Genomic DNA, 11,648 nt, shown 5'->3' on the forward strand with positions numbered 1-11,648 from the left:
TGAAACTGTACGCATTAAATACTAACTCCCCATTTCCCTCTTCCCTCATCCCCTGGCAACCATTCTACTTTCTGTCTCTGTAAATTTGACTACTCTAGGTCTGTCACATAGATGGAATCATACATTTGTCCTTTTGTGACTGGCTTATTTTACTTAGCATAATATCTTCAAGGTTCATCCATGTTGTAGCATGTAGCAGAATTTCATTCCTTTTTGAGGCTGAATAATATTCCACTTAGCATGTACATAACACATTTTACTTATCCATTCATCCATGCATGGAGATTTGGGTTGCTTCCAACTTTTGGCTTTTGTGAATAATGCTGCTATGGACATGGGTGTACAAATATCTCTTTGAGACTTTGCTATCAATTCTTTTGGGTATATACCCAGAATTGGAATTGCTGGATCATATGGTAATTCTATGGTTAATTTTTTGAGGAATTGGTATACCGTTTTCCACAGCAGCTGCACCTTTTTGCATTCCCACCAGCAAGGCAGAAATGTTCCACTTCCTCCACATCTTCACCAGTGCTTGTTATTTTCTGTTCTTTTTTATTTTTAATTTTTATAATAGTGATCCTAATGGGTGTGAGGTGATAGTTCAGTGGTTTTGCTTTTTATTTCCCTAACGATTAGTGATGCTGAGCATCTTTTCATGTGCTCATTTGTCATTCATAGATCTCCTTTGGAGAAATATCTATTTAAAGCCTTTGCCCATTTTCAAATCAGGTTTTTTTTTGTTGTTCTTTTGAGAGAAACTTTTTAAATGCACAAATTGCGGAAGCCAGAAGAAGTGGGTCACTATTACTCCAGACTAATTGGCTACTGGGATTCTAGACAACATTTACTGCTACTGCTGATAATGATAATGAGAAGAGTTGAAAGCTAACATTTATTGAATACTTCAGTTTGCATGTGCTGGATCGAGTGTCCTATATACGTTAACTCATTTTGACTCTTGCATAAAACGAGTGTTAGAACTTTAGAGCTGAAAAAGTCCTTATAGAAAATGTAACAGTAAGTGATTGTTGGAAACTGAATAAAGGAAACTGGCCCAGCCTTCGTCTGGAATGGGAGAGAGGACTGGTGTCCACCTAGTGAAGCCCCTTTTCATGGTAGCTTCTACTCTCAGAGCGAGTTGAGTCCTTTAGGATGGAGACTATATTTTCAGAAAATGAAAGACTATTTATGAAAAAATTTCAAGTATAAGAAGCAGCTGTGTTTATAATGTGTCAAAGAAGGTAGATTTTGGACAATACTCTTGAAATTATGGTGTAATCAACTTCAGGAAGAGGAGGGAAGAAAACTAACATTGTTAACAGGACTTCTATGTTAGATCTTTTACAAACTTTTCTTTTCTTTTTTAATTCATAACACAATTTCATTAGGAAGGAATAATTAACACTTAAAAAATGTATGTATATCTACATATCGCAGAAAATTTAGAACAAGCCCAAATGTACAAGGAAAAAAATCCATCACATAGGAGTTGTTATTATTTTGATGTATTTCTATCTTTTTCAAATATATATTGTGGTAGGCAGAATAACAGCCCCCAAAGATGTCTTAATCACCAATATGCTACGTTACATGGCAAAGGGACTTTGCAGATGAAATTAAGGTTAAGGACTTGAAGCCAATGAGATTGTCCTGGATTATCTGGGTGGGCCTAATGTAACCACAAGGACACTGAAAAGCGGGTGAGGCAGGTGAAAGAACCAGTTGGAGTGATGCAGCAGAAGAAGAGGCCAGAGAGAATCAAAGCATGAGAAGGACTCATCCCACCACTGCTGGCTTGAAGATGAAGTGGCACATGAGCTAAGGCATGGCCCCTAGAAGCTGAGAACAAACCTAAGCTGACAGCCAACAAAGAAACAGGACCTTAGTCCTACAGCCACATGGAACTGAATTCTGCCAACAAACAGAATGAGCTTGGAAGTGGCTTTTCTCCAGAACCAGAAAGGAACACAGCCCTGCCAACATTTTGGTTTTACTCAGAGACACCTGTTTCAGACTTCTGACTTACAGAGTGTGAGATAATACATTTATGTTGTTTTAACCTGCTAAATTTGTGGTAATCTGTTACAGCAGGAATAGAAAACTATATATATAGTACAAAACACTCATGGATACTATCATGGACTGAATTGTGTCTCTCTAAAGATCATATGTTGAAGTCCTAACCTCTAGGACCTCAGAATGTGATGGTATTTGGAGACAGGGTCTTTAAAGAGGTGAATAAGTTAAAATGAGGCCATTAGAGTGGGTCCTAATCCAATCTGATTGGTGTCCTTATAAGAAGAGGAGATTAGGACACATAAAAAACACCAGGGATGTGTATGCACAGAGGAAAGACTACGTGAGGACACAGCAAGAAGGTGGCAGTCTGCAAACCAAGGAGAGAAGCCTCAGGAGAAACCAAACCCGACAACACCTTGATCATGGACTTCCAGACTCCAGAATTGTGAGAAAATAAATTTCTGTTGTTTAAACCATTTAGTCTGTGGTCTTTTGTTATGGAAGCCCTGGCAGACTAATATAGATGCTTTTGACTAAATTTCAGAAACTAACTGTTTATTTTGAAAACTGGTAAATAAAAGGAAAGAATAAATCATTTGTCTTGACTTTCCTATATTAATTGTACCACTGCATAACCAAATAGTAGACAAAGAGGTTTCTCTTTATAGAATTATTCCAACAATAAATAAATCATAGAATTGTAATGTCTTTTGCAGTCCTTAATAACAAAAGAATCTAGGCATTTAACATTTCTAACATCATGAAAAGAAAGACAACCAGACACTGTGTCCCTCTTGATGAGGAACACATTACCTGTGAAGTGGTCCTGCCCAAAACATTGAACCTGAATCTGATTAAACCTCTAAATTCAAGTACTAAGTTACAGAAAATGCAGGGAATAGTGGAACATATTAAACTAGACCATGGTGAGGCAATCAACAAAATCTAGATCTTATGAAAGTCTACAGAACAAGAACACACTTTCTTCAAATAAATTGCACAGGAATTAAAAAAAAAAAGATGGAGAGGAACCTATAGATTTAAAAAAATGTGGCAGTGAGGACTGAGAGAAGTAAGTAGATTTAAGAGACCTTTGGGAGGTCAAATCATAGCACTTACTGATTGGTAGAAAGAAACAACAAACTCCAAATGGAGTCACTTGAGCTAAGTCCCACTAATACTTAATACCTAACTGAAGTGCAATTTCAGCATCTCTCAAGAGTGGAAATTATACCAATCAGTCTGGAATTTTCTGGTCAGCACTAGTCAGGTGATCTGCCTGGTAAGACTCTCTGCCTTCCCCTAAGAGAAGGTGACCTCGGCTGAAATAACACACTCTTTGCACTTCCTGTCTCACCCTCTTTCTTCCTATAAAAACTCCATTTTGTACACCTCCTTGCAGCTCCTCTCTACTTACTGGATGGGATGCTGCCCGATTCATGACTGTTTAATAAAGCCAATCAGATATTCAAATTTGCTCGGTTGAATTTTGTTTTTTAACTTGAACAATCTTATGTGAAGTGGTGGAACAGTGAGGGAAAGTCAAAGATCATGTCTGGATTTCTGGCTTGGGTAACTGCGTAGAAGGAGATGTCATTTACTGAGAATGGGAGCACTGGAGGGTGAGCAGTTCCTGCATGGGGTGGGTGTGAGGGGATGGCAAGTTCAATTTGAGGGGTCTTGAGTTTGAGGTACGTATGGGACATCCAGATGGAGAGGACCCATAGGCAGGTGTAGCGTGGGCTTAGAGCTCTGGGCTGGAGATAATGATTCATTGACCACGTGGGCCAACTTTGTGTTGAGCGCTGTGCTTTCAGCACAGAGGTGGTAATTGATGATCTGGGCCTGGCTGTAAGACTGTGTGTGTTCAGAGTATATGCAAGAACACATGGAGTCCTGATGGGTAGCCACATTCAAGGCCAATAGAGAGAGGCGAGCCACCAGAACCTGTTGCTTCTAAGGACCAGGGGGGTTAAATAATTTAGCTGGCTCATGGAATATGATTTCCACTGTACTGCTCTGTGTTGGAGGCCTGCATGGGGGAAAAATTAAACCCGGCTGAAGGGAAGACATGCTTGGGAATGATAGTCAAGGCAACAGGACAGTGAGGTGGGAACAGAGGGTCTGCCAGTTCTCACAGGAGGAATTCCAATCCTTATCACCTCCCCCTTTCCCCCTAGGTCCCACATTGCTGAGCCACATCAGTGCGTGGTTCTCAACCTTGGAGAGTGGGGCACTGTGATAGTGTGATTTATAATAAGAAATATTTATTTTGGTCTTTGTCCATGATTCCCGGCTCACAGCTCCCAAAAACCTTGTAATTTCCTAAGTGATTACAGTAATGGGAGCATCTTTTGTTATAACATTTGTTTTTTGCCTTGGGTTCCTGAAATAGCTTCAGAGTGATAAAGGTGAAATGGGTGCCTTTTGTTATTTATAACTAACCACTTTCAATCATATCTGAGTTTTTGTTAACACGGTGATGTTTGGAAAGCCCCTCAATAATCATAGGATGGGGACTGGTTGCCAAGGGAACCAATCATGTAATTAGAGGGTAGAACTTTCAGTTCCCCCACCATCTCCCCCCCTCCCCCCGCTCCTGCTTCCCCACTTCTGGGGAGGGAAGAGGGGATGGAAATTGAGCCAATCACAATGGCCAATGATTTAATCCAGCATGGAGCCTCCAGAAAAATCTCAAAGGTATGGGGTTTGGAGAGCTTCTGGGTTGGTGAAGATGTAACCATGGGCCCTCTAGAATCAGTTCAACTGATCAAGGAGTAATTAAGAGTGGTTTTTCAGGAACTGAAAAATGACACTTGTCCATTTCAGGCTTGTTGAGACCACCAACCCATCAACTGGGCCTGTGCAAATGCCTGATGAGTGACCCTTTTGACATCAAGAGGCTGAAAACTCCACCCTCAGATCATACTAATGCCACCATTTTGTGAACATGCATCCTATGAAGAGCCATGAAGCTTGACTATGCTTGCACAGATCATCAATTACCACACTTCTCCTTACCTCCAATCATCTATCTCCACACTTCAGACCACTCTGCCATTCATCCCATAAATTTTGTCCCACAGCCTGGATCGGGGAGACAGATCTGAGAGCACATGCCCCCTGTCTTCTTGCAGATCAATCTCTCAATAAGCTGTTTTCTTTTCTCAAAACATGATGCTGTAGTAATTGGCCCTTTATGTGCATTGGGCAAGAGAACCCCAACTTTGTGCAGTAACACTTTTGGTGACCACAAAGGGACTAGGTCCTGTGGCTGCCCATCCAAGACTCTGGAGCCCCCAGGGGAGTGTGGGGTCTTTTCGGTGACCCTAAGCAGCTGCCTAGACAATTTAGTCAAGAGGCTCAACTGATTGCGTTCCTCTTTCCCGCCATGGTGCCCCAGGCCCCTCAGCACTCTTTTTCCTTTTGAGAGAAGAAACAGCTCCTGGATCAGACGTCTTTTGGGTGAGAGACCTCGCTAAAATGTGCCTGTGCCTAAATTGTCAAATAATCTTGTAAGAATTGTGGGTTAGAGTTCCCACTGAGGAGATTTTTGTCAGGTTAAACTCCCAAGGCTAGAATTGTGGGTTAGAGTCCCACTCAAAAGGATACAATATAAAAGGGTTACAGCCATGTGGAAACTTAAAGGATTGGGTTAGAGTCCTGAATGCTGTGTTAGAATCCCAGAATGCCCTGGGTTAGAGTCCCAGAATACTGGATATCTGTGTCTGTTCATGTTTGTCTATGTCTGTTTTATTTGTTAGAATTGGCTGTTTGGGGACTGGGTTTCTTAGTGACTGTAACAAATTCTCTTTAGAAATTACCTTGTTTGTTGAGACCACCTTGGAAAAAGCCCCCTGAAATGGGAATAACTGTAAATGGCTGCCAAGGTAACCCGGGATAATTTAAAATTACAGTGGCCATTTTGGGCTCTTTTTGAGCCTCCAAACCGAAGAAGAAGGAAAATCTTTAATCTTTAAAGAGCCAAGTGCTCCACCTTCCAGCACAGTTGCACAAAACCTAAAGGTTCCAGAGGCTGTAAATATTTACAAAGAACTGCAAAACTTAAAAAGCTTGTTTTGTGTCCTAAGGGTTTGGCTTGATAGTTGTCAAGTAGTGAGGGGGGTCCCCAAAAGTATGGTTGGACAAAAATATGGTTGAACCCCATTTTGTGGTTAGAGATGGTCAGACAGAAATGTGGTTGCACTCCCTTTTGCAACTAAGTGTCCTACCAAACTGCCATCAGCCTCAGGGGAATTACATTGGCCGCTAGAAGTAATGTTCCAATTAGATAAGATCATTGAAGAAGTGCAGTTAAAAGCAAAAACTTCAAAATTCCAACATAGCCTTATTGAAGGTTGTGTTGCAAAACCTAATAGAAAATTAGGTTATAAAAGGTGCCCAAAAGAAAAGCATATTAGATCGCAGCTTTACAGACATAACCTACTCCTAGAGTTAATGAGACTCTGAGAGATTTTCTGGGAAAGTGTTGTTCAATACAGCCAGGTATAGTTACTGCTTGCCCTGGCTGAAACCTAACAGGATATTTGAAAGGATTTAGCAACTTAAAATCAGAAATTTGGCCAAAGTGGAAGCTGATATAAGTAATACCTGATAGAAATTTTTTTAGGCCTTCTTCCCTAAGTTAAAATAAAACTAAGCACCAAGAGGGAAAGAAGCAAATTAGAGATGATGTAATTGGAGTGGTAGACCAACCTATAATGTCATTTAAGTTACAACCCCAATTTCTGAGGAATTAAGAGCAACTGTCCTTAAAAAAGTCTTTGCAAAACTGAAAATGCAGTCTAGATTCAGATTCCACCCATTTCCTTTACCTCAAAAAAACTTGTAACCTCTCCGGGAACTATTACCCAGCCCATCATCAGTTCCTAAGACTGAAGAAAAGAAAAATGAAAAAAGGAAAGACAAATGGCCATAAGAGCACCCTTGCCCCAAATCTAGCATCTTGAGTGTCTTCTCTACAACTATTAGTAGAAAGAGCTTAAAACAAAATTTGGATTCAGTTATTCTTTCATAACTAGTAACGTAACTTATATTACTGTACCTGATTAATGACATTAATTTTAAAGCAATAGCTGTAGAGTATTTTTGTATGTGTCTCTATAAGTATGTTATATGTGTGTGATATCTTACCTCCTGACAGTATAATTTCTAAAAGATCCCTATTCAATTGGCTTAAAGTAGGCACTTAAATTATTTCTAAATGTAATGAAAACTAACCCAAATGTTTTTCAAGTTAACCTGATATAAAATAATCTTTGGTAAATGGAAGCTTATTTGAGTTTGTTCGTTTGATTAAAATAAACATGTCTTCAGAGTCGTCAGCAACGATCATTGTAACTGGGTTTATTAGTCAAATAAGCTCATGTTATCTCTGCTACAAAATTTGTCAGCAGAAATAATAGCTTAGAATGATAGCTCATTTTGTCTAATATCTCATGAAGTTTTTGTAGGGAATCTAAACATAATTATTGGAAACAAGTAAACTAAATACATGTAAGTGAGATACAAATTTTTGGGTAAACTTTTTAACAATAATCATGTGTTATGGCATGTGTGTTTAAAACAACTTCCAAAATCTCTTGGTAACTTGAAACTTTAAGGTTTTGCTATGTTAAATTAAATGATGGAAAATTCATTGAATCTAGATCATTTCCAAATAACATAAAATATTACACATCATTGCTAAATATAGATTTACCTACTTTTGGCTTCTTATTACAGAGAAACTAATTGATGTTTGGGTCTATTAGTAAACATGTCTTGTATTTTATCAAAAAATTGTTCTATGAAGTAGCATGTTTCTAGAGGTTATGGAAAGTATTTGTAAACTTGCCAAGCCACAGAATGCTAATGTGAAAGACAGTTCATAATTGCTTACTTCTTAGTTTTCACTAAAAATTCAGGTTTCTAGGGGTTAAAATTCTAATTAAAATATGTGATTAAAGCTAATAAAATTAATAAAGGAAACATGTTTGTATTCAAGGAAAGTAAGATATATGTTTTTAGTAAAGAAAGTATAAAGAATAGAGATATTTTTGTTAGTTTGTTTTGTTAAGAAAGATAAATTTGTCCTAAAATACTAGAAAGGAAAGAAGGCATAGGACAAATTCTGAATGTGAAAAGAAAGTTACAGAAGGTTTGTGGAAGAAGAACCCTGAGGAAAAATTTTGTGCATGGTCAAGTTGGCTAAGTTTAAAATGAATTTAATTAAGCAAATGAATTTTAATATCAAAAGTAAGCTGATGTAAGGTGGTACAAAATTAGAATTTGGATTCCTCTCTCTTAAAGGGATAATTTTCTTAAACTTTTAGTCTGCTCTTGATAAAGACATTATAAAAGATTTTCCTTTATCTTTGAGTAAGTCTATCTAAAAGATAGAAGTTCTGAGTTTTGTCAAAATAATTTCCTACGTTCCAAAAGGCTGAGGTCTCTCTATTAAGGTTTTTAAGAACTATTTAACTCTCTGTGTTTGCCTTTAACATGTGGGGGGGATCAAAATTGAGCACCTCAAAATGTGTCTCTTTGGCTTGATTATTTTTAAGAACAAAAGACTCTGAAAGACACTTTGACCTTCCCCCTAACTGCCTAAAAGAATTTAAGATAGAAGGCCTGTTCCAGGAAGGAGCTAATACCATAAGATCACATTGTGTATAGCCAGCCCAGCAAACATTTGTTTAGCATACATTTACATTTCCATCCCGATGTAAATTTCCTTCTTCCCCTTTGAAGTCCCAAACCACTACCCTCAATATCCTCCTTTGTCTTTAGCTAAAGATGCTAATTAAGATGGTGGCTTTGGCCATTCTGGTGAGGTACTCAGTGTTCCTGAGTTTCTCCCATGTATACATGTTATAAAGCTTTGTTTGATTTTCTCCTGTTATTCCATCTCATGTCAATTTAATTCTTAGGCCAGCCAGAAGGAACTAGAGGGTAGAGGAATTGTCTTCCTCACCTAGAGTTTGGTGACTTGGACAGGATAAAACTTCACTGGCTGGATGCTGCTCACTCCTGGACTACTGTACCTGAGAGATCCTGGACCCCTGACAAGATCCAGCAGGAGTCCTTGCCACAGATTAAGAGTTCTTACCATGTCAGTCTCCTGGATCTTTGCCTGCAGGGTCCAATGGAATTGAGAGTGGTGAGTTTTTTTCTTTTCTAAATTTAGATTAGCAGGATAAAATATTGGTTTAGTAGCTTCTTGGACTCAGCAACTCTAGGAAATTTGTTTTTAGTGCTCATTGGTTAAGATCCTTCTCCCAGAGATGGTCACTCTTTTTCCTTATCTGTGTCTTTTTTTGTCATTTGTCATAAATAGGGAAAACTGTAGGGCAAGAACACAGGCATCTATAAGCCTGTTGTCTGGGAATATGTGCATGAGGTGAAAGCTGTTGCTAAGGGCATCTTGGAAGCCAGTGGGTGTGGTCAAGAAGTTAAGAGCCATTAGGGTGATTGCCACCTCAAGAAGACTCCCATGACAGGATAAGTTGGGTCACAGAATGGGGTAGATGACACAGGTCCCCCACCAACTGCAAGAAACTGTCCATGCAATGACTAGTTACTCTGTAAAGCACACACAATCCCCAAACCCATGGCACCTCCACCCTCATAGGTATTAATCTGGCTCCAAGAGACCCAAGGCTTGGCTAAAGCTGTTAACGTGCATATTAGATGAGGTTTTTTCTGTCTTGAGAGCTTGGCTTTGTGACCCTTCTGGTCTCCACCATGTGGAGACATACATCTAGGTGGCCAGTCAAATAGACCGGGGTTCCAAAACACACTCTTTGTCTGGCTGTGTCAGTTCTCAGGGGATTTTGTCATAGAGTCCTAGTTGCTTTTGCAAGGGGACTTGGTCATCTCAACCTTCATTGCTTGTTGTGCAATGATGGCCTTTGCTTTCTTAAACTATTTTTGGGAGTGAAATTTCTGGATTTGGGGACACCTCTTGCATCCATGGTTAAGCTCATTGGGTTGAGTCGCTAGTAAGATTCTACTCATCAATGTGGCCAGACGATGGGTTATTTAAACTGGAAAAAAATTTTTTTGAGAACTCTTGTCATAATTCTTTTATTGGTATCTATGAAAAGGCCAAATTAAAAAAAGAATAAAAGAATAATGACTAGCCTTAAGACCCTGACTCAGGCTGCAATTAAATTGAGAAAATGTAAAAGTATAAGTATTGATAAGATTATAAAGGTTGGAATGTTTGAACTAATTTTATATAAAGAGGTTATATCAACTTTGCCTGAGTGTGTTTTGAAAATGGACCTTATGCATGACTAGGAATGCTTTCCCTATTTAATATTATAAGACTGAAACCTATTGATAAAGTCCTAATGGAAGCTATGATTATAGGTATAAGAGTTGATGGAATTCAGATGAAAGTTTGCAGGAAAACTGATATATTTACAAACTTATGTGAAGTGATTGTGTCTCTTTTTGCCTGATTGTATTAAAGATTGTACCGTGGGGATAATCATAATGTATCAGGGGAAAGGGAGCATTTCCCCTGCCAGATTGTAAGAGAGCATATAAATCTGCCCTTTAGACAATGTTAATTAAACATACTAAAGAGAATTCAATAGGGTTGCCTGAGCCTCCACATGGTATGAGATAAAAACTAGAGGCTAATATAAGGTGCTAATAAAAAGATAATAAAAGCTCCCCCACCCCAAGGTAAATAGGGTTAAATTGTACACTTAGAAAGAGGGCCTTTGGTAAATGTTTTGTGCAGATATTTAAAGGTGTTATACATTGTCTTAAAGTTTTAAAACAATAGCTGTAGAGTATTTGTGTATGTGTGTTCATATGTATGTTACATATAGCATGATATTTTACCTCCAGAGGGTATGGCCTAAATTAAGAGCTCTGTTTAATTGGCTTAAAGTAAGCACTTATATAAATTATTTCTAAATGTAATAGAAACTAACCAAATGTCTTTCAAGTTAACATGATATAAAATAACCTTTGGTAAATTAAAGCTTATTTAAGTTTGGTTTGATTAAAATAGACTTGTCCTCAGAGTTATCAGACATGCAGCCTGGGTTTACTAGTCAAAGAAGCTCATGTTACCCCTGTTAACAAATCTGTCAGCAAAATAATAGCTTTAAATAATAGCTGATTTTGTCTATCTCATGAAATTTTCATGGGTAATCTAAACATGATTGATGAGAACAAATGATTTAGATGTAGGTAAGATAAGAGTTTATAGATAAACTTTTAGCAATAATTTTAGTTTATGACATGTGTACTTAAAATAACTTCTAAAATCTCTTTGGTAACTGAAACTGAAGTTTTTCTAGGTTAATTTAAATAATAAAATTTCATTGAGTATCTAGATCATTTCCAAATAAGATAAAATACTGAAACATTAATTGCTAAACATGTCTAAGTTTACCTACTTTTGTCTTATTATAGAGAAACTAAAAAGTGTTTGGGTCTATTAGAAAACATGTCTTATGTCTTATTGAAAGATTGCACTATAAAGTAACATGTTTCTAGAAAGTGTAAAAAGTATTTATAAACTTGCCAAGCCATAGAATGCTAATGTAAAAGACAGTTTGTAATTGCTTGCTTCTCAGTTTTCACTAAAAATTAAGGTTTCT

The sequence above is a fragment of the Diceros bicornis genome, chromosome 40 (assembly GCF_020826845.1).
Source record: "Diceros bicornis minor isolate mBicDic1 chromosome 40, mDicBic1.mat.cur, whole genome shotgun sequence".
Classification (NCBI taxonomy): domain Eukaryota; kingdom Metazoa; phylum Chordata; class Mammalia; order Perissodactyla; family Rhinocerotidae; genus Diceros; species Diceros bicornis.